The sequence below is a fragment of the Rhinolophus sinicus genome, linkage group LG16, assembly GCF_036562045.2.
Source record: "Rhinolophus sinicus isolate RSC01 linkage group LG16, ASM3656204v1, whole genome shotgun sequence".
NCBI classification, from domain to species: Eukaryota; Metazoa; Chordata; class Mammalia; order Chiroptera; family Rhinolophidae; genus Rhinolophus; species Rhinolophus sinicus.
Genome location: NC_133765.1, coordinates 6,312,736 through 6,334,517, shown reverse-complemented (window position 1 = coordinate 6,334,517; position 21,782 = coordinate 6,312,736).

Sequence of the window (21,782 nt, the reverse complement as noted above, 5' to 3'; positions counted from 1 at the left end):
CATGACAATTACTAAAGACATTCAATGGGATTTCAGTGTCCTTAGTATAAATCTATACATCCATTCACTCAAAAAGTACTCACTGAGTTCTTCTTATAAATTACACACATGTGATGGCCCTTTCTTTCAAAGAACTCACAGTCAAGTACAAAAGATTTGCAAAGCAAACTAGTAAGAACAGTAGTGCTGAGGTATAGAAAGCATCCTCACGGGACAGGAAAACAAGTGAGACCCACAAAGGATGCAGACGCGAAGTTACACAAATTGTCAAAGGCCAAAAGGTGAACCATGGAGACTTAAAGAGGATGAAGTGACTGCGAGACTGATGTGACAGAGTTTTAGAGTAAATAAAGTAGGAGAATGTGGAGAACTTGGCATAAGGAAAAACTAACATTCCGATGTCAGCCTAATTTCAAAGTTATCCTCATGGCTCCTGTTATGAACTGTGTTTCTAGAGCAGAGTGGTCCCCTTTATGTCTCCCACACATCTCTGCTCATCCCTCTCCCAAACCTTTGTTCAAGCTGTATCTGTCTGGAATGCATTCTCCCACATATTTCCAAATTCTGTCTATTCTTTAAGGTAAACTGCCCCAAGTTCAACTGATTTCTGTTTCGTCTACACAACAGGTTTGTCCATGCTACTCATGAAGTACTGAGTTGTGCACACTTACTGATGTGGTTTCTAATTTCTTAAGTATATACTTTCTAATTTATTTTTTAAAGATTTTTATTAACATATAGCTGACATACAATATTATATTAGTTTCAGGTGTGTACTTTTACTCCTAGTGATAAAAACTTTAAAAGCAGGGATAGTGTAGTAGGCAGAATAACGGCTTCCAAAGGTATCAGGTTTTAATCCCTGGAATTTGTAAATTTCACATTACTATAAGGAAAAAGGGTCTTTGCAGATGTGACTAAGTTAAGGATTTTGAGATAGAGCAATTATTTTGGATGATCTTGGTGGGCGCTAATGCCCTCACAAGTGTCCAAATAAGAGGGAAGCAAAAGGAGGTTTTATAAAGATGAAAGGAGAGGAAATTGTGCAACCATAAAGGCAGAGATGAGAGTGATGCAGTCACAAACCCAGGAACGCTGGCAGTCCCCAAAAGCTGAAAGAGGCAAGAAACAGACACTTCTTTGTCATCTCTGGAGAGCACAGCCCGGCCAACACATAGATCTTAGCCCAGTATTACTTATCTTGGATCTCTAACCTCTGGAGCAACAGAAATAAATGTCTGTTGTTTCAAGCCATCAGGTTTATGGTTATTTGTTAACAACCATAGAAATTAACACAGATGGGTAGGGTGACCATACAACCAGAATTTCCCTGGACAGTCTCAGTTTATTCCTATCATTCTAGCATAATTATAATATTAATAGTTCTCTTTTCACACTCAAAACTGTTCTAGTTTGGTGATAAATTAATAGTCACCCTAGACATGAATGGTATCTTAGTGTTTGTTGCATCATTCAGGGTACAGTTAACACAATGCTGTTCCTGTAGTTAGCAACCAATACATAATTTTTTAAGTAAAAACGAAAAACTCTCTGTTAGTTTAGAAAAAAATGGCTCACAAACTTTTCTACAAATTTTGGAAATAAGGAACTACTTCGGTTGGCTAAAATAGAGAATACACTCAGAGACATTTGTTGTTTAAAGATGAGGTTTTCACTTTGGTCTAACCCCAAAAATATTGACCTGAGGTTTTTCCTAAATTGAATAAAGATCTTACTTCCAGACCAGAGTTTCAAAATTGATAATATTTAGAGCTTTTGGTGGGTATGAGGGAGCACATTCCATATGTTTAGGTAAATGTAATTTTAAATCTTTATTTCAGAGAAAATATCTATATAAACTTAGTTGATGAAATTGGAAGAGGGAAGTTGGAAGGGGTTAGGAAAGGGTGAAATATGTGAAGGGGAATATAGCCAATAGTATTGTGATAAGTTTGCATGGTGACAGATGGTTGTGGGATGAACACATTATAAGGTACAAAAATATCAAATCATCATATTGCATATATGAAACTAATATAACTAATATTGGATAGTATCTATACTTAAATTTAAAACATTAAAAAATAAAACAATCTCTTGACAAACAGTTTGGATGGTGTACATGGATTATTTTAAAGGAAATATCTGCTTGTTTGTACATGTTTGTGAGGAGAGAGATAGGGAAACAATTTATAAAAAAGCAATTGAATCTGGGCACTGAATATATATGAATTAGCATGAGGATGCATTTTGAAAAAAAATAAGTTAGTATAATTTCAGTCAATAATCTCCGCAGGGTCCATAGATTGTGGTTATATGAATCAAGTAACAAATCCACATAAATGTAAATCACTATACACTAGGCACTGGAAAAAAACAGACAGCAGAGGATCTATTCAACATACACAATTTCGTGTGGGACATGTAAGACTTAGAAAAACATGGAAAGTTTTCACCAATCAAAGGACAACGCAAGGCTTTATTGTGCTAAATTACATGATCTTGACTATAACTGTCAGAAATATTAAGAGAAGGGACAGTCCATTGTGAGCTAAGATGATTTGAACAGCTTCATAAAGAAATGTGATTTGAACAGGAGTTTGAACACAGTATAGGATTCACATTGGTATTAAAAAGGGTAGGATGGGAGAAATGTGCAAGGCTAATCCAGGTGAACAGTACATGACAGGAATATTCACATGTCACGTGAAAGAAATATCATGTCACTTTTGCCTTATCAATATAAACTGCAAAATTTGCTTTAAAATATGTGTTATAAAATTTCTGAAATCCCATGGAACTTAGAATTCCTTACTCTTTATTCCTGGACTGATATGAAAATTTCAACCTATCCTCTGAATGTAAATTCTTATGAACTGAGCTGATTAGATGAGATTCTCACAAGTTAAAGAGATGTGATGTTACAAACAGGTGTAGAGCAATGAAAATTCATTTAAATAAATGTAATTAGGAAAGATCATCCAAAGCTCTTCCTTTCTCTAATACTACTGAACTATAAGCAGCTTACAAATGATCAGATAATTTGCCACTGTACTAGAATTTTCAAATTTTCCATTGAATAATACTCTCATGAGAGAAGTGTTTGGACATTAATGACTGTTCAACATACCTAAATATTGGGATGGTGACATCATAAAAATGGTGGCTTGAGGTGAGCCTCTGGAAATCTCCCCTGGAATTTACAACAAATTGAACAACTATAACTCCACAAAGGACTCCCTGCACAGGACACAGGCAAGACTAAGAGGCACACTACAGAAATAACCCAAAGGTGGGCAAATTGCACAATCAGGGGAGGAGAGAAGGGAGAAGTGTGGAGATGAGGCTGCGCGGGTGCAGGACACAGACCTAGCCCAGTGCTCCGAGCTCGCTGCATCCCTGAACTACCGCAGCTGCGGGAGCAGGAAGAACTCGGACTGCTAGGGTTCCGCTTATGGCCCACAGGGCTGAGGGGGCAGCATATAACACGGCTAAACCCAACACTCACGGCAGAGACCTTGGAGAAAAGACTGAGGGAAGAAGGCTGAAAATGGTGGTTTAAGCTCTCCCTGCTGCAGAGAATGGAAGCCTTAGGCACGGAAACTAGCAGCCCCCTCCGGACCCTCCCAAAGCTTGCCCCGTCCCCACCTGCCCAGTGCTAGAAGTGGAACAGTAGCAGTGTCAGATCAAAATAACAGAATATTTGCAGTTCTGAGAACTGTGGTCCACAGATACAGATTGACAGCCCAACTAGTTCCGGCAAAGAGTATGGAGCTGTGGAAGCAGGACCAGCTGTGGTGGTGGTCGCTGCCATTGCTCTGGACCACCTCTCAAAACCCACCCCACTCCTGTTCCCACCTATCTGGATTGCCCCATGCAGGAGTAAACAGAACTGCTGAAACACACGGCCTCTGAATCTGGTGCAGGAAGAGCTTTGGAACTTCAAAAGCTCTCTGCATCCCCACATGGGTATGGTGCCCTATGACCCAGGCAAACCATTAACAGAAGAGAACCCCGCCTTCCAGGGAATCCCCCCATTGTGTGAGAAGCTGAAATAGTGCAGAGAAAAACATAATACTACAATGTGAGAGAAAAAAAGGCTGCAGTTGGAGAGAACATAAAACATTCTACTAACACATACTGGAAAACAATAGAAAGACCTCTACCTATCAACATGTTGCAAAACCCACTCCTGTAGATGTCTAGGAAGAGAAATAATAAATTATTAATTACCATGAATAACCAAAGCAACAGAAAGCTCAGAAAGAAAGTGAAAAGTCTCCAGAAAATAAACTTAAAGATATAGAAATATGTGACTTAAATGACAGAGAATTCAAGATTGCAGTTCTGAAAAAAGTCAATGAGATGGAAGAAAACACAGATAGGCACTTTAATGAACTCAGAAACACAATCAAAAAACAACATGAACATTTTACCAAAGAGACTGAAATTTTAAATAATAACCAAATGGAATTTCTAGAGATTAAGAACTCAATAGAAGAAATGAAGAATGAAATAGCCAGCTTAGGTAGTAGAGTTGACCAGATGGAGGAAAGAGTCAGTGACATTGAGGATAGAAATCTGGAAATGACACAGACAGAAGTGAGAGACTTGAGACCTGAAAGAAATGAAAGAACTCTGCAAGAACTTTCTGACTCCATCAGAAAGAGCAATATAAGAATAATGGGCATACCAGAAGAGGAAGAAAGGGAAAAGGGAACAGAGTGTATATTCAAACAAATAGTCGATGAGAACTTCCCAAATTTGTGGACAGAACTGGATTCTCGAATCCAAGAAGCAAATAGAACACCTAATTACCTCAAACCCAAGGCACATTGTATTGAAACTGCCAAAAATCAATAACAAAGAAATGATCCTTAAGACAGCCATGGAAAAGAAGATGGTAACCTACAAAGGAAAGCCCATTAGATTATCATCAGATTTTTCAGCAGAAACTCTACAAGCCAGGAGGGAGTGGAACCAAATATTCAAACTATTGAAAGAGAAAAATTATGAGCCAAGAATAATATATCCAACAAAGATATCCTTTAGATATGAAGGAGGAAAATACAGATATACCTTTCCAGATATACAGAAGCTGAGGGAATTTTCTAATACATGACCTGCACTACAAGAAATACTAAAGGAGGCTATTTGACCACTATCAACAGGGACAATTTGTGGCAACCAAAACATAAAAAGGGGAAAAGTAAAGGCCTGAACTGGAATATGGGAATGGAGAAAGTAAGCGTGCTGAAGAAAATGGAATACTCTAAATATCAAACTTTCTTTTACATAAACTTAATGGTAACCACTCAAAAAAAAAATCCAGAACTGAAATATATACTGTAATAAAAGAAGAAACAGAGGGAAACATCATAGAATACCACCACACAGAAATAATAGACAACAACAAAAAGACAAAGAAACAATGGAGACACAGTCTTACCAGAAAACTAAAGATAGAATGACAGGATATACTCACATATCAATAATCACCCTAAATGTAAATGGACTGAACTCACCAATAAAAAGGCACAGAGTAGCAGATTGGATCAAAAAACTAAACCCAACCATATGCTGTCTCCAAGAGACACATCTCAGCTACAAGGACAAGCATAGACTCAAGGTGAAAGGCGGAAATTGACACTCCAAGCAAATGGTGTAGCTATACTGATATCAGTTGAAATCAAAGAAATCAGGTGTAGCTATACTGATATCAGTTGGAAGAGACTTGAGGGTAAAAAAAGGTAACAAGAGACAAAGATGGACATTTCATAATGGTAAAGGGGACTATAAAACAAGAAGACATAACAGTCATCAATATTTATGCCCCCAATCAGGGAGCACCAAAATATACAAAGCAATTACTAACAGAACTAAAGGGAGAAATTGACCAAAACACAATTATACTAGGGGACCTAAATATGTCATTGACAGCTATGGATAGATCATCCAAACAGAAAACAAATAAAGAAATAGCAGCCCTAAATGACACATTAGATGAAATGGACATAATTGACATTTATAGAGCACTTCATCCTAAAACATCAGACTATACATTTTTTTCTCCTATACATGGAATATTCTCAAGGATAGACCATATATTGGGACATAAAACTAGCCTCAGCAAATTTAAGAAGATTGAAATCATACCAAGCATGTTCTTTGATCACAAGGCTTTGAAATTGGATATCAACTGCAAAAAGAAAGCAGAAAAACCCACAAATACACGGATTAGAAGAAATTAGAGGAGAGATCAAAGGATACATGGAAACAAATGAGAATGAAAATATATCCTACCAAAATTTTGGGGATGCAGTGAAAGCAGTTTTAAGACAGAAATTTATATAATGGCCTATCTCAAGAAAAGAAAAAAATCCCAAAGAAATAACCTCACGTTACACCTTAAAGAACTAGAAAAAGAAGAACAAATGAAATCCAAGGTCAGCAGAAGAAAGGAAATAATAAAAACCAGAGCACGGCTAAATGAAATACAGAACAAAAAGACAATAGAAAAAATTAATGTGACAACGAGCTTGTTCTTTGAAAAGATTAATGAAATTGACAAACCCTTGGCTAGACTCACTAAGATAAAAAGAGAGAAGACACTAATAAACAAAATCAGAAATGAAAGAGGGGAAGTTATAACGGATGCCACAGAAATACAAAGCATCATCCAAGAATACTAGGAAGGACTATATACCACCAAATTCAATAACCTAGAAGAAATGGAAAAGTTCTTAGAAACATATAGCCTTCCTAGGCTGAACCATGAAGAACTGTAAAATATAAAGAGACCAATCACCAGTAACAAAATTGAATCAGTCATCCGAAACCTTCCCAAAAGCCAAAGTCCTGGACCAGATGGCTTCATTAGTAAATTCTACCAAACCTTCAAAGAGGATCTAATACCAATCCTGCTATAACTCTTCCAAAAAATTGAAGAAGAGACAGTACTCCCTAACTCATTTTATGAGGCCAACATTACCCTGATACCAAAACCTGGTAAGGACAACACCCAAAAAAGAAAACTACAGACCAATATCTCTGATGAATACAGATGCAAAAATCCTAAACAAAATTCGAGCAAATAGAATGCAACAATGCATTAAAGAGATTATTCATCACATCCAAGTGGGGTTCATCCCAGGGGCACAGGATGGTTCAACATATGCAAATCCATCAATGTGATACATCACATAAACAAAATAAAGGACAAAAATCATATGATTATATCAATTGATGCAGAAAAAGCATTTGACAAGATACAACATCCATTTATGATTAAAACACTTAATAAAATAGGTATACAAGGAAAATACCTTAACATAGTAATCGCCATATATGACAAACCCTCAGCTAATCTCATAATTAACGGTGAAAAACTGAAGCCCTTTTCTCTACGTTCAGGAACACGAGAGGGCTGTCCTCTGTCACCTCTGCTTTTCAACATAGTGTTGGAAGTCCTCGCCAGGGCAATCAGGCAAAAGAAAGAAATAAAAAGCATCCAAATAGGGAATGAAGAAGTTAAATTGTCACCCTTTGCAGATGACATGATGCAATATATAGAAAACCCTAAAGACTCCACCAAAAAGCTGTTAGAAACAATCAACGAATACAGTAAAGTTGCTGGCTACAAAATCAACGTACAAAAGTCCACTGCATTCCTACATACTAACAAAGAAATCTCAGAAAAAGAAATACAAAAAACAATTCCTTTTGCAATTGCAGCAAAAAGAATAAAATACCTAGGAATAAACCAAATGAAGGATGTGTAAAACCTATGCTGAAAACTATAAGACATTTTTAAAAGAAATTGAAGAAGACACAAAGAAATGGAAAGACATTCCGTGCTCATGGATTGGAAGAATCAACATAGTTAAAATGGCCATATTACCCAAAGCAATATACAGATTTAATGCAATCCCCATCAAAATCCCAATGGCATATTTTAAAGAAATAGAACAAAAAATCATCAGATTTGTTTGGAACCACAAAAGACCCCTAATAGCCAAAGCAATTTTAAGAAAAAAGAACAATGCTGAAGGTATAACACTCCTTGACTTTATATTGTACTACAGGGCAACAATAATCAAAACAGCATGGTATTGGCAGAAAAACAGACACGTAGACCAATGGAATAGAATTGAGAACCCAGAAATAAAACCACATAAATATGGACAGATAATTTTTGACAAAGAAGCAAAAAACATACAATGGAGAAAAGACAGCCTCTTCAATAAATGGTGCTGGGAGAATTGGAAAGTCACGTGCAAAAGAATGAAACTGGACTGCTATCTGTCACCATGTACCAAAATTAATTCAAAATGGATCAAAGACTTAAGCATAAGATCTGAAACAATAAAATGCATAGAAGAAAACATAAAATGCATAGGAGCAAACATAGGTACTAAACTTATGGACCTTGGGTTCAAAGAGCATTTCATGAATTTGACTCCAAAGGCAATGGAAGTAAAAGCTAAAATAAATGAATGGGACTACATCAAATTTAAAAGTTTCTGCACAGTAAAAGAAACCATCGACAAAATAAAGAGGCAACCAACTGAATGGGAGAAGATTTTTGCAAACAGTGCCTCCGATAAGGGGCTAATATCCAAAATATACAAGGAACTCATGCAACTCAACAACAAAAAACAAAAACAACCCAATTGAAAAATGGGCAGAGGACCTGAAGAGACATTTCTACAAAGAGGATTTACAAATGGCAAATAGACATATGAAGAAATGCTCAACATCACTAATCATCAGTGAAATCCAAATAAAAACCACAATGAGATATCACCTCACCCCAGTCAGAATGGCTATCATCAACAAGACAAATAGTAACAAGTGTTGGAGAGGCTGTGGAGAAAAAGGAACCCTCATACACTGTTGGTGGGAATGCAGACTGGTGCAGCCGCTATGGAAGGCAGTGTGAGGTTCCTCAAAAAATTATGAGTAGAATTGTCATATGACCCAGCAATCCCTCTCCTGGGTATCAACCCAAAAAATCTGAAAACATTTATACATAAAGACACGTGTGCTCCCATGTTCATTGCAGCTTTATTTACAATGGCCAAGACATGGAAACAACCAAAATGTCCTTCGATAGATGAATGGATAAAGAAGTTGTGTTATATATACACAATGGAATACTATTCGGTGGTAAGAAAAGATGAAATAGGACCGTTTGTGACAACATGGATGGATCTTGAGAATATAATGCTAAGCTAAATAAGTCAGACAGAAAAAGCAGAGAACCATATGATTTCACTGATATGTGGTATATAAACCAAAAACAACAAAAGAACAAGACAAACAAATGAGAAACAAAAACTCATAGACACAGACAATAGTTTAGTGGTTATCAGAGGGTAAGCGGGGAGAGTGGTAGATGAGAGTAAAGGGGATCAAATATATGGTGATGGAAGGAGAACTGACTCTGGGTGGGGAACACATAATGGGATTTATAGATGATGGAATACAGAATTGCACACCTGAAATCTATGTAACTTTACTAACAATTGTCACCTCAACAAACTTTAATAAAAAAAAAAGGATTCACAAATAAATATTTGCAAGGAAAAAAAAGAAGGAAGGAAGGAAGAAAGGAAGGAAGGAGGAGGGAAGAAGGAAGGAAGGAAGGAGGGAAGAAAGGAAGGAAGGAAGGCAGGAAGGAAGGAAGGAAGGAAGGAAGGAAGGAAGGAAGGAAGGAAGGAAGGAAGGAAGGAAGGAAGGAAGGAAGGAAGGAAGGAAGAAAGAAAGAAAGAAAGAAAGAAAGAAAGAAAGAAAGAAAGAAAGAAAGAAAGAAAGAAAGAAAGAAAGAAAAAGAGAGAGAAAATGCAACCTAGATGTAAATACATTGACGTGTTTTTGGATAATGATGTTGGAACAAAAGAGGGAAAATGTGATGCCCTCCGGTGCACAGGAAAGACAATTAAGAAACAGAAATGGAAATTGGCATAAGGGGAACGCGGCATTTGGAAAGTATTTAAGCATGTAGAACCAATTTTGTTACCAGGGGGCAATCATACATATGGCATCACAAGAGAAAACTCTAACAGAAATACACCTTATCACAATGTCTCCACCTACAACTACCTACTGCATAACAGAATGCAAACGATAAACTGGATGGTTTCATGATTGCTCATTGCTGAGACTGCTATTTATTGCAGTTGGCCTGTTGGTTCTTTAGTGTTTCACTATATAATAGAGGTAGAAAGTCTAGAAAGAAAACAACGAACACCTGGATCCTCTTGATAACTTGCATCACAATGGATTTTTTTTTTTAATTAAATTTATTGGGGTGACAATTGTTAGTAAAATTACATAGATTTCAGGTGTACAATTCTGTATTACATCATCTATAAATCCCATTGAATCCTGTATGGTGTTGAACGAGACTTTTAGAAAATATGCTATCATTTGGGCTCTACCATTGACCTTGACCTGTTGTTGATGTCATTTACAATTTAGCATAAATTTGTTGGTGAGAGAGCAGCTGAAACATAGGGAACAGGAGAACTCTAGAAAGTATACAGAAACAAAAACAGGCAGTGGTCACTGTTGAATAGAAGAAAAGTTGCAGAATAGAATCACCAAGCATGTTTCTTTGTGGTATCCATGTAATCAAAAGGAACAATTGGAGACTAAAGCCTTTATTGCTATCATCCTATGTTTTTGGTTGTAGATTTAAACTTTAATAACTACCAGAACAACTTAGTGTGAAAATGACTCTTTTTCAGTCAGTTTTATGTGTAAAATCTTTAACTGATAGATTCAATAAATTTGAATACTATAATTTCTATTTTACAAAGCTCTTTGAAAGTGAGAGATGTTCACATGAGGAAGCACAGTGTGCTAGATGGTTGAATACACAGTGATGTATGAATCTGCAGCCCAAAGATATAACACGTATAGATTCATAAGTGCAGCAAATGTCTGTTGTGAAATGAAGCTTATATTTTCTCTAATATAATCCCTTAAATTATTAATATAACAGATAGATGGAAGCAAAGTACCTGAATAATAATAAATGATATTTATGGAACTCAACTTCTTGCCCCTTTCCTTGGAAGAATACCAAAGATCTGACAAGCAACAAATTTAATGGGATAAACTCAGCAAACCACAGACACTGTGCTAAGCATTTTACAACAGGTCATGAACTGGGAACTGGTATGTTTCCACTCTCCAGATGCAGAAACATTGCCCAGAAAGAATATGGAACTCTAGCTCCACAACTTGCACTTGTATCCCAGAACCATTCGCTTACCCACTGAATGCCATGCCTTTCTTGAAAGCAAAAGTATGAAAACACGTGACTGTGTATATATTAAATTATAGTTGACATTCATTATTATTCAGCTTCAGGTGTACACTACAGTGGTCAGGCATGTACACCATCCATGAAATGGTCTCCCTAATAAGACAAGTGTCCATCAGATACCCTACAAAATCTTTACAACGTTACTTATTATATTCCCCAAACTGTCCTTTGTATCCCGTGGAATCTTGTGGTTACCAATTTGTGCTTTCAAATCCCCTCACCTTCTCCCTTATCCCCACCCTGTTCCCATCTAACAATGCTCATTTTTTTCTCTATATCTCTGAGACTGTTTTTGATTAGTTTGTTCATTTATTCTATTCTTTAGATTCCACACATAAGTGAGATTATATGGTATTTGTCTTTCTCCATCTGACTTATTTCACTTAGCATAATGTTCTCTAGGTTCATCCATATCATTGAAAATGGTAAGATTTCATCCTTCTTTATGGGTGAGTAATACTCCATTGTATAAATGATTTTTTTTTTTAAAGAGATTCTCCAAGCATTTGGACTGAGATCAGGAAAGGTGGCCTAAAATTCTGAACCTAATGGTAGAATTGATTAAAGGCTACAAATGTTGTGATGGCAAGTGGACATTTAATTTCCTGAAGTATATGTCTTCACCACCACCTAAATCCTTCCACAGCAAAAATACCTTTGAGAATTTTTTTCCTAAGAAAAACAAATCTCAAGTTATGTGATGGGAAATTATAAGAAAAAGCGATTCATTTATGGCAATTTAGAATTACATGAATGGGAGCCAAGATCAATGGCAACCTGATTTATAACCAAATTTCCTGAACTCTGTCTTACATGTAGTGAGACCCACCTACATCAAGATATGGGCTACAAATTGCCAAACAGACACCACCTCAAGACTGTGTAGCTCAGATCAAGGAAACAACCCCTCCCTTCTGTAGCTTTTTATACAGAGAATAATAAACAGAGTTTGATTCCTAACTCTGTTCTTCTTTGTAACAATCATTCTTTTTCTCCTATTTCCACCGAAAGTGAAGGGTCCTCTTTCTCTTAATACATATCTCAGGGATATTGTGAGGATTAAATAAGAGACATGAAGCAAAAATCACAGTGACTGTCTTTTGGTGACTCAATAAATAATTATTATTTTGTTCTCCAGACCTATGGCCTTCCCCCACATTCCCCTCTTATGATGACCACAACATGAGGATATTAACTTTGGAAAAGGATGACTGGCTCAGAAATAATTTCATTGCATGTGGAACTAGGCAAAGCCCTGTCTGCGGGAGGGAGAAGAGACTTCCCTTCTGCTAAAAAGCAGAGAACTCACATAAAAATATCATAAGTTATAGGACGTCTGACTGTGAGAATCATTTCAGTGCCTTGCACATGAATAGGCAGTTATTTTTAACTAAGTCAATAGCTTTAAGTGATTGTTTATTATAGCCATGCTTATCATTTTTCCTAATGTTCCCTCTAAGGTAAAATTTCACTACTGTGCACACTGGGTTTCCTGATGTACAGATTTACCTCATGGTCTTCCTCCAACCCACATATATACAGGTATCTGCCTCTCCTATTCCCCGAATAATTAATAGCCATGTATGCTTCCAGGGCAGCCTGCGCACTCCTTCTACAGGTGTTCTCTTCGAAGCGGCAGTCTTTTTCTGTTGATCATAAGCAGTTCATCTTAGAATTACATGAACGGGTGCCAAGATCAATGGCAACCTGATTTACAGCAGCTCTTACCAACAGCTTGTGGAAATTAGAAATAAATACAGGGTCAAACAACTCACCAGTAATTTGACATTGGTAAATATGGCTTATTTAGAAGTCTTAAATAATAAGGATCTTCACATCTTCATTTCCACTGAAAGAGCATCAGTGCATTGCCTGAAGAGCCTTTTAGAGCTCAAAAGCTTCTTTAAAGCATATCACCATTAGAAGTATTTTTCTACTCTCTGAAATATTGTGACGTAAGGGAACTGGCAGCACAATGCTGTAACCATTCACAGGCTTAGCCGGCGTATGGCCATAGAATGACCCATAGGCGTCTGCTCTGGGTCCTGAAATCATGTCTGCATGTCTTTTTGCAGGGTATATTACAAGGCTGTAATACAAGTCTTACAGGTATCTGTATATTAGTACACTAGGAAAGCTATATATACCACAACAAAGTAATTTGGAAGGTTCATGGACCTAAATGAAATAGAAGCAATGTAAAATATCAAAAACAATGACAATTTCAGAACTAAACATAATTGTTTTAAGGAAATAATGATGGTGCTTCAGTTTGAATGATAATTTGATTCAGTCAGTCCAAAGTTGACTGGGACTTCAATTTACAAGGGAATGTTTCCTGTCATGAACTGCTATAAAATATGAGTTTTGAATACACAGAACTGCTTAGCAGAAGCAGTAGTATACACATGTAAGCTGTAGTCCCCAGTTTCTGTGAAAGTTTTACAATACTTTTATTAGCATACAATGCAAAAATGCAAATGTTACATAACTGTAGAAAAATCTGATATCATAAAATATGATAAGAGGCCTTAAGAGTGTGATCTAGACCATCTTACCTCCTAGCAGGTCAGTTAAATGACGAAAGGGATGAAGGGAAGAACATTCTAAAATTTGATGCAGGTTCATGATTTGCATTAATATCAGTTTCTCCTGATGGCTAGCATAAATTTTCTGTGTCACAATTTGATTATATTTTTCTTGTATTATCTTTAATTGGGCCACATACAACTGGCCACGTAATAGGCTCTCCTATAATTGAAAATTGTCTGGTCAACTTCAGGGCAGTGTTTCTGTGGTTAGTGGATAACCCTTCGTCACCCATACAGTGGGTAAGTTGGGCTATCTTTAAAAACAGTCAACAACTTGGTAATGATACAGACTTGAAGCTGGAGGCAGTTGGTCATGATCATCTAGTGGCCACAGCTCTGCTCTCCTTTACCTCATGCCACCATTCTTCACCTCCTCCATCTTTGTATTTCATAAGCACAGCATCTCGCAGAATTTATAAATCCATTTTGAAAGTAAAAATACATGAGTGTCAGAAGCAGCAAAAATAGGATGAACAGTGGTAATTAACGCTAGGGAAAATGAACACTATCCAAAAAGCAAAGAGAAGAAAGTCCTTTGAGGGATCAACAAATTCAGCTTCTTGGTTTTTAGATCAGAACAATCTGTGATTCAAGGAGATGAAATGGCATGATTGAGATTATATAGCCAAGACTAGAATGAAACTTCCAAGTTGCATTTCCATATCCTTTCTGCTACCTTATATAGTAAAGTCTCTTTCTACACAGTGTGTGTACACAAAGCATATATAAAAGAATAAACAGGGAAAAGACTGAGCTAGGCAGTTTGTTTTTAGGTAATCTGCTTGCCCTTGCCTGAGCCTACGTGCCTATGGTGAATGCTTTGTTATCCTCCCTGACTCAGGTCAATGTCACTTTTTCTAACCCTCCATCTTAACTCCATCTGAGGGAAAGAACATGTTGCAAGATCAATAGCTGGTGTTTTTGTTTCTGATATAGTTAGCAAAAGACAAACTAGGACTGAACTCAGGTCTGTTTTGATTCCAATACCTGCACCATTAAACGTGCCATGTTCAGAGTAACTAGCGGGGCTGAAGGAGATGGACTTCATAAAGTGCTGGCCCTACAGTCGATGTTCAACCAATCTTATTTCTCTTATCTGTTTCCAAGTTCCCTTTTCTATTTTACCTTCCAGGCAAAATACCACGGACTTACTGCTTTCAGAGCATTTTTATTAATCAAAGGCTTTATACTTTTTCTTTTCAGTCAGTGAACATATATGGAGTTCTGAATCAGGTTCAGTAGAAGAAGCTAGAGAAATAATAACCAAATGATGAGCTAAAAGCCATATCGGGAAAGACCTTATATGCAATACCAAAACCTTGAGCCTTCATCTTAGGGGCTGAAGGAAGATATTGGAGAATTTTAAGCAGTAGAGTAATATAACCTCATTTTAATTTTAGGTGAATCAATCTGACTGCCATCTGAAGAATGGATCAGAAGTGGAAAGAAATCACTTGGAATTCCACTTTCAGTGATCCAGCCACAGAGAAATAAGGAAGGCTTCATTTAGGCAGCAGCGTACTGTATGAACAAACACAAAAGAACTATACACAAGTGTTGTACTCTTGTTGGTATTTTTTTTCTCATAGGGGAATGGATAAGAGATTCTGAAACAATTTTATTTGCATACTAGGGTTAAACAAATAAGCAAATATATTCTAGATAGAGAGAGCTAGGTTTCTCAGTCTTGGAGAAGAAGCTCTCAAACAAGGGAAGAGGGAGACTAGATTCATTCTTTGGTGCTGATTGGCATCAGAGGTGTTAATACAGACTCGTGGGATTTTCAAATATAATTTAAAATATATTTACACATGTGTAATATATATGAGAGAGGTGTAGAGAGAGAGACAGAGTCAGAGAGAGAGAGAGAGAGAGAGAACTACTTATGTATGAGTTAGTACACATTCCTATATTCTTAGCCCCATCCACTGAGAGGGTCTAGATGCAGTCACCCCACAGCAGCAATGAGCACACCTAGCACTGAGACCTTGGTTTCTAAATACCATTCTGCAATAAAAATAACCAGAGCTCCTTAGAGAACTGGTAGATTCCAGAGAGAGGAAAGGAAAAATATAAGATGACTCTGTAGCATTTTCCTGCACAAGAAAGTGCTTAAAAAGAAACAGGTGGATGTGTCCATGTTGAGAGATTACAGGTGCCAACTTGAAAGAACCCTCAGGGACTAAAATTGAAGCACATTAGAAATGAAATCAATAACAAAGATTAAAATAAATAGCCATGAGTCTATATCGATATAAATAAATAACTAAATACAGACATAAATGGAGGAGAAGGCCACTTTTTCTTGCAGAAGAATTCGAATTAAAAATGCAGAAAGAAAATGAGGGACACAGAAAATGAGCATTAGAAGCTTACAGTAATAATTGCTTCCACTAGAACCACCAACTGATGCCAAAATTTAATGGGAAAATTTTTAAGCAGAAACAGGATATGTTTCTCCCCTGAAACATTTACAAAGGAAAAAAATTGACTTTACAATGGAGATTTCTGGCAGATACTACCTTAACATCACCAGGGATAACAACATTAGTGTGTTACACATGTCAGTATCATGTACCTGCTGACATCATGGGCTGTGAGCAGCGCATAGCTTCTGTGGTATCTTTCCCAGTGATTCATAATCTCATGCTAATCATGAGAAAGCATCAGTAAACACCTAATTTGTGGGATATTGTACAAAATAATAAAAAAGACCTCTTTGAACGTGCCAAGCTTACAAAAGACAAGGAAAGACTGAGAAACTATCACAGACTGGAAGGTACTAAGAATGGCATGACAGCTAAATGCAGTATAGTATCCTGGAACAGAAAAAAAATGATGTTCATGGAAAAACGGGTGGAATCTGAATATGTTTTGTGCATTAGTTAATACGATTGTACCAAGGTAAATGTCTTAGTTTTGATAATGACCCTGTGATTTTGCAGGACGTTGACATAAGGGGAAAATGGATGAAGGGTATTTGAGGTCATCTGCACCAGTTTTGTAACTTTTCTGTAGGTCTAAATGTAATTCAAAAAGTAAAGTTAAGAAAATTGTAGACAGCAGAACTGGAGAATAGAAGAAGGTCAGCAGAGTCTACAAGACCAGTGATAAACGAGATGTAGAGTGTCAGAGGGAGGACTGGCTCAAAGCTGAGTGGCATTTACCAACATGGGGAAATCAGGTGGGAGTGAAGGCTTGGGAGGGCAATGAGGATTTCATTTTGGAATATGCTGAGTTTGAGGTGCTTCCGGGACATCCAGATGGACACGCAAATTAGGCAGTTTGATGAATGTGTCTAGAGTCTAAGAGAAAGAGATAAATTGGAAATATAAATTCTGAAGTATTCAGCATCCGGAAGTTTGCTAGAGGCATGAGAATGAATAGAATCATAAAGAACATGAATGGTGCAAAGAAAGGAGGATGAAACTCAAATTTAACTCTTGTTCACATTAACCTTATTTTACAAATTTTGGTGAAATAGGGGCTATGTCTTATTCATTTCTGTGTCCTCACCGCTTAATTATGTGCCTGGCAAATAATGTAGGCCCACAAATATGTATTTAATATATGTTCACATAAATGAATGGAGGAAGAAATGAATTTCTTTCCTTGGACACCAGGATTACATACACATTTACATCTCTCATTAAGCATACTTCATTCTGTGAGTTCATCATACCTTCATCTCAGGCTTTATTTAAAAGGAATTTTCCCCTAGCTTAAACTTTTGGGTAATTGATAAGATTGATAGCAGAAGGCAAATTATACATCATGGTATAATATCAGGTTATGTCTGATCTCTTATTCCCCTCAATACTTCTAAGGGAATGGTAAAACAATCAACAAACAACCTTAGAACTTTAAAAAAAATGTAGAAATTGTTTTGCTTGGGGTCCCATACTCCGCCAGCCAGCGTCATCTAGATCAAAGAAGAGTTCATTTCCTTCCTCACATTCTTAAAGAGTCATTCTTCCCTGATAAGACTGTTTCCAGATTGGATTGGAGCAAAATGAGTCAGTCCATGTCAAATGAGAATCCTCAACCTGAACTCCAAGCTCAAACAGAAAACAACACCTCACTCACCTCCACAAATACGCTCAGTGCGAAGATCACGCTTCGCACTGTTCAGTACCTTCCACTCTCTGTGTGCTATGCAAATAGCCTGCTAACTTAGTGTGTTTTATTCTGGAAAACAGTAAAATGTAATGATAATTAAAAAGACAAGTGGCTGTTGGAATCCCCACAACATTGCATTATTTGGGAAAATAGAGTTTACCTGAGTATTTTAGGCTTACCAATAGCCGACCAGATGGCAGGTAGCAATATAAAAGGTATTACAAAGCTTCAACGCCTTCTGTGTGTCATTTAGTAGAATACTTGTATTGTGCTGAGAATGCTGTTCTGTTACTGTTGGGTTAGTCATTCCCTCCCCCCTTTCAGTTTTATATTCTCATGCTAACACTTCAAGAGAAAAAAATCATTTTCAAGCATTTCTGCAGAGTATTAATTTATAATCTTTGCACTTACTGGAAGTTTCCTTGAAGCTCTTCCAGGGATAGACATTGGGAAGGAAGTTTGATTAACTGGGAGGGGGAACGATGCAAAACCAGAACAAAAGAGGCAGAGCACAGTTTGTTTCTTTTCTTTAATATAATATGCTGCTTTTCCTTCAGTGTGTTGGAAGCATTGAGAATTTGGCCCAGACTTTCTAGAGATTTTACGCCAGAACACTGCATTGTTAGTGATGGAGTCTTAGGATTCTAAAAGCAGAAGTTCCAGCTGGTGTTCAGATGAAAGCTCAAGGACAGGGGATGGGGTGTTTGGTCCAAACCTAGCTATAGGAGATGAAATAAGCTCTAAGTACAAAGACAAAACATGGTGATTAAAAAAAAAAAAAATGTATATGGGGGAAGCCGGACGGCTCAGTTGGCTAGACCGCGCACTCTCAACAACAAAGTTGCCGGTTCAATTCCCACATGGGATGGTGGGCTGTGCTCCCTGAAACTAAGATTGAAAACGGCGACTGGACTTGGAGCTGAGCTGCGCCCTCCACAACTAGATTGAAGGACAATGACTTAGAGCTTATGAGCCCTGGAGAAACACACTGTTCCCCAATATTCCCCAATAAAAATTTATATGTGTATATAACAGAGGGGTCCAGAAAGAGACTTCAAGGAGCTAAGATGAGATTTAGAATGTGACCTAGAAGCAGATAGGAGGGTCAGCACCACAGAACTGGAGTCCAGTATCTGGGAGCAGGTCAAAGCAGAGGCCAAGTTTTAGAGCTACTGGGGCATAACAGAAATTATTAGAGCAGGCACTCAGGCATAGAAGCAGGGTAGTGGCAGATGTGAGGACAGAAGTACAGTTGGACAGTTGTGACAATAACATCACAGTGCTGCTCCACTATGAACTGGGCAAAAGTTAGGGTGGAAATGGCACAGAAGATTCGGTGTGAAACACAGTATTCACTGCAGGGGATTTGTTAACTCTCCTAAAAAGTCTAAAAGTCTGTCCCGGTGCTCAGGACCTGAACTGGCAATGTGACCTCTGTCCAGGGTGATAAAGACAGAAAGTTCAAGAGTACATATCATATCATATCATCATATCATATCATATCATATCATATTACATTACATTAATCATATCATATCATATTATATTATAATCATCAGATTATAGGAGGAGAGATCTTAAAGAAGGATATTTATATGCTAAATATCTTTCCTCTGTAGAGACTGAGGATGCATTTATATCCAAATTACTTCCAATATTTTATGGCAACTATGTTCAAGTAATAAATGTGCGTGGCTAATGAGGTGCATTTAATTAACGATGAATGGCAATACGCCCCGCCCCAAGCACACCCACCACCACCACCACCAATGACATCAGCAACAACAAAACACCTCACTAAAAGACACTTGTTTTCACAGATTCTCTAATCTATGTCCTCTCCCTCATCTCACCCAGTCTGTATGTGCTCAGCAGCTGTATCTGAGCAGAGAAATGAAATAATAGAGGATGACTGGAGCCCCGAATAGGCTGTTTAAATTAGTTCCAAGGCTGGGTAATTGTCTAACTCTTCCCTTTGCTCAGCTTGTGTAAACACAGATTTAAATGATTGATCAAAGATAGAATAGTCACATAATGATCAAAAAGAAAATTAGGGGAAGTTCAAAGAAATCATATTATCTCAGGTTTGGAGGAAAAGAAAGCATTTCAAATCCCAGCCCAGGCTTTCCTCTCCCATTTACAATTTACAAGGGGGTCACTATTTGCTTAGGTAGAAAATAAAGAAACTTAAAACAAACAAAACTTAAACTGATGACATTGTAAAACTCTGAATGTTTTATTGTTCTACTGCATGACAAAAACTCACATAAAAAGTGATTTAACTTTAGAGCCTCAATTTACTCACCAACAAAGCCAGAAAACACTATTTCCCAGGTCTGTATTGATGATAAAAGGGTAAGATGTGTACTAAAACTCTTTTATAATGCCTTATACACAAGAAGTGTCCCAATGGTAAGTTCGATAATGACATAAATGAATTAAATAACGAATGAATGAATGGACACATGGCTATAGCCACTGAGTAATTTCCATACATGGACAACATAAACTTGTACTACCATTTATCTTTATAGTATATGTCACTATCTGACATTACATGATAGATGTCTTTATTTATATGCTATCTGTCTCCCCTACTAAAATATAAATGTCTCCTGGGGAGCTAATTTGTCTTATTCACTGCAATATCCCCAGAGACCAGAAAAAAGCTTAGACATTCAGTAACTAGATGTTGAATGAATGAATGAATAAATGAATGAATGAATGAATGAATGAGGTAGTTATGTTTTGAACCTACATCTGCCTGACTCCAAGGTCTGTGCCTTTAACCACTGAGTTATGCTAACACTTCATGAATGAATAAACTCTAAAAATAATGGAGGCAGATTCACTTAACACCACATAGGGTCTTTCTTATATAATTTTGGTGGGCAGAATATGTCCCCAAACATGTCTACATCTTAATTCCCAGAACCTGTGTATGTGTTTCTTTACATGCAAAAGGGATTTTATAGAAGCAATTAATTAAGAATGGGAATATGGAGATATTACCCTGGATTATCCATTAGGTCCAATTCACTTAAGATCCTTAAAAGCTGAGGACCTTTCTAGGCTGTGGTCAGAGAAAGCAACGCGAGACTGAGATAGGATCAGAGAGATGCTATGATGTGCTTCGAAAATGGAGGAAGAGGACCACTAGCCAAGGAATGTAGGTGGCCTCTAGAAGTTGGAAAAGTCAAGGATATGGATTCTCTTCTAGAACTCCACAAAGGAATGCAGCCTGCCAACTCCCTAATTTTAGCCAAGTGAAACCCAACTCAGATTTTTGACCTACAGAACTGTAAGATAACAAATTGGTGTTGTTTTAGCCACTGAATTTGTGGTATTGTGTTAGAACAGTGATAGAAAACTAACATCAGTTTGAGTAAGTCCATTGCTTATTTGCTACCAGAATATGATTTCAGTCATCATAAGAAACTTTTATTCATATTTTTCAAAAAATTATTTGGATTCAATAAACAACCTTCTAAACAGCCACCCACCTGCCCCCAAACACACACACTTTGGGCCAAAATTAGACAATTCAAAACTGTAATATTTTTTCTCTACATGTGCTTATAAGAACACCTTGAAACCTCAATTGATTTTTTTGTTCTAGAAATGTGGGCTGGCTTCCACATACTATTCATTAAGCAGTGAATAGCACTATATACCTGGAGCAAAAGCCTTTCTGTGCTAGGGCTTTCCATGCTGCCTTTCACAATAACCAAAAAAAA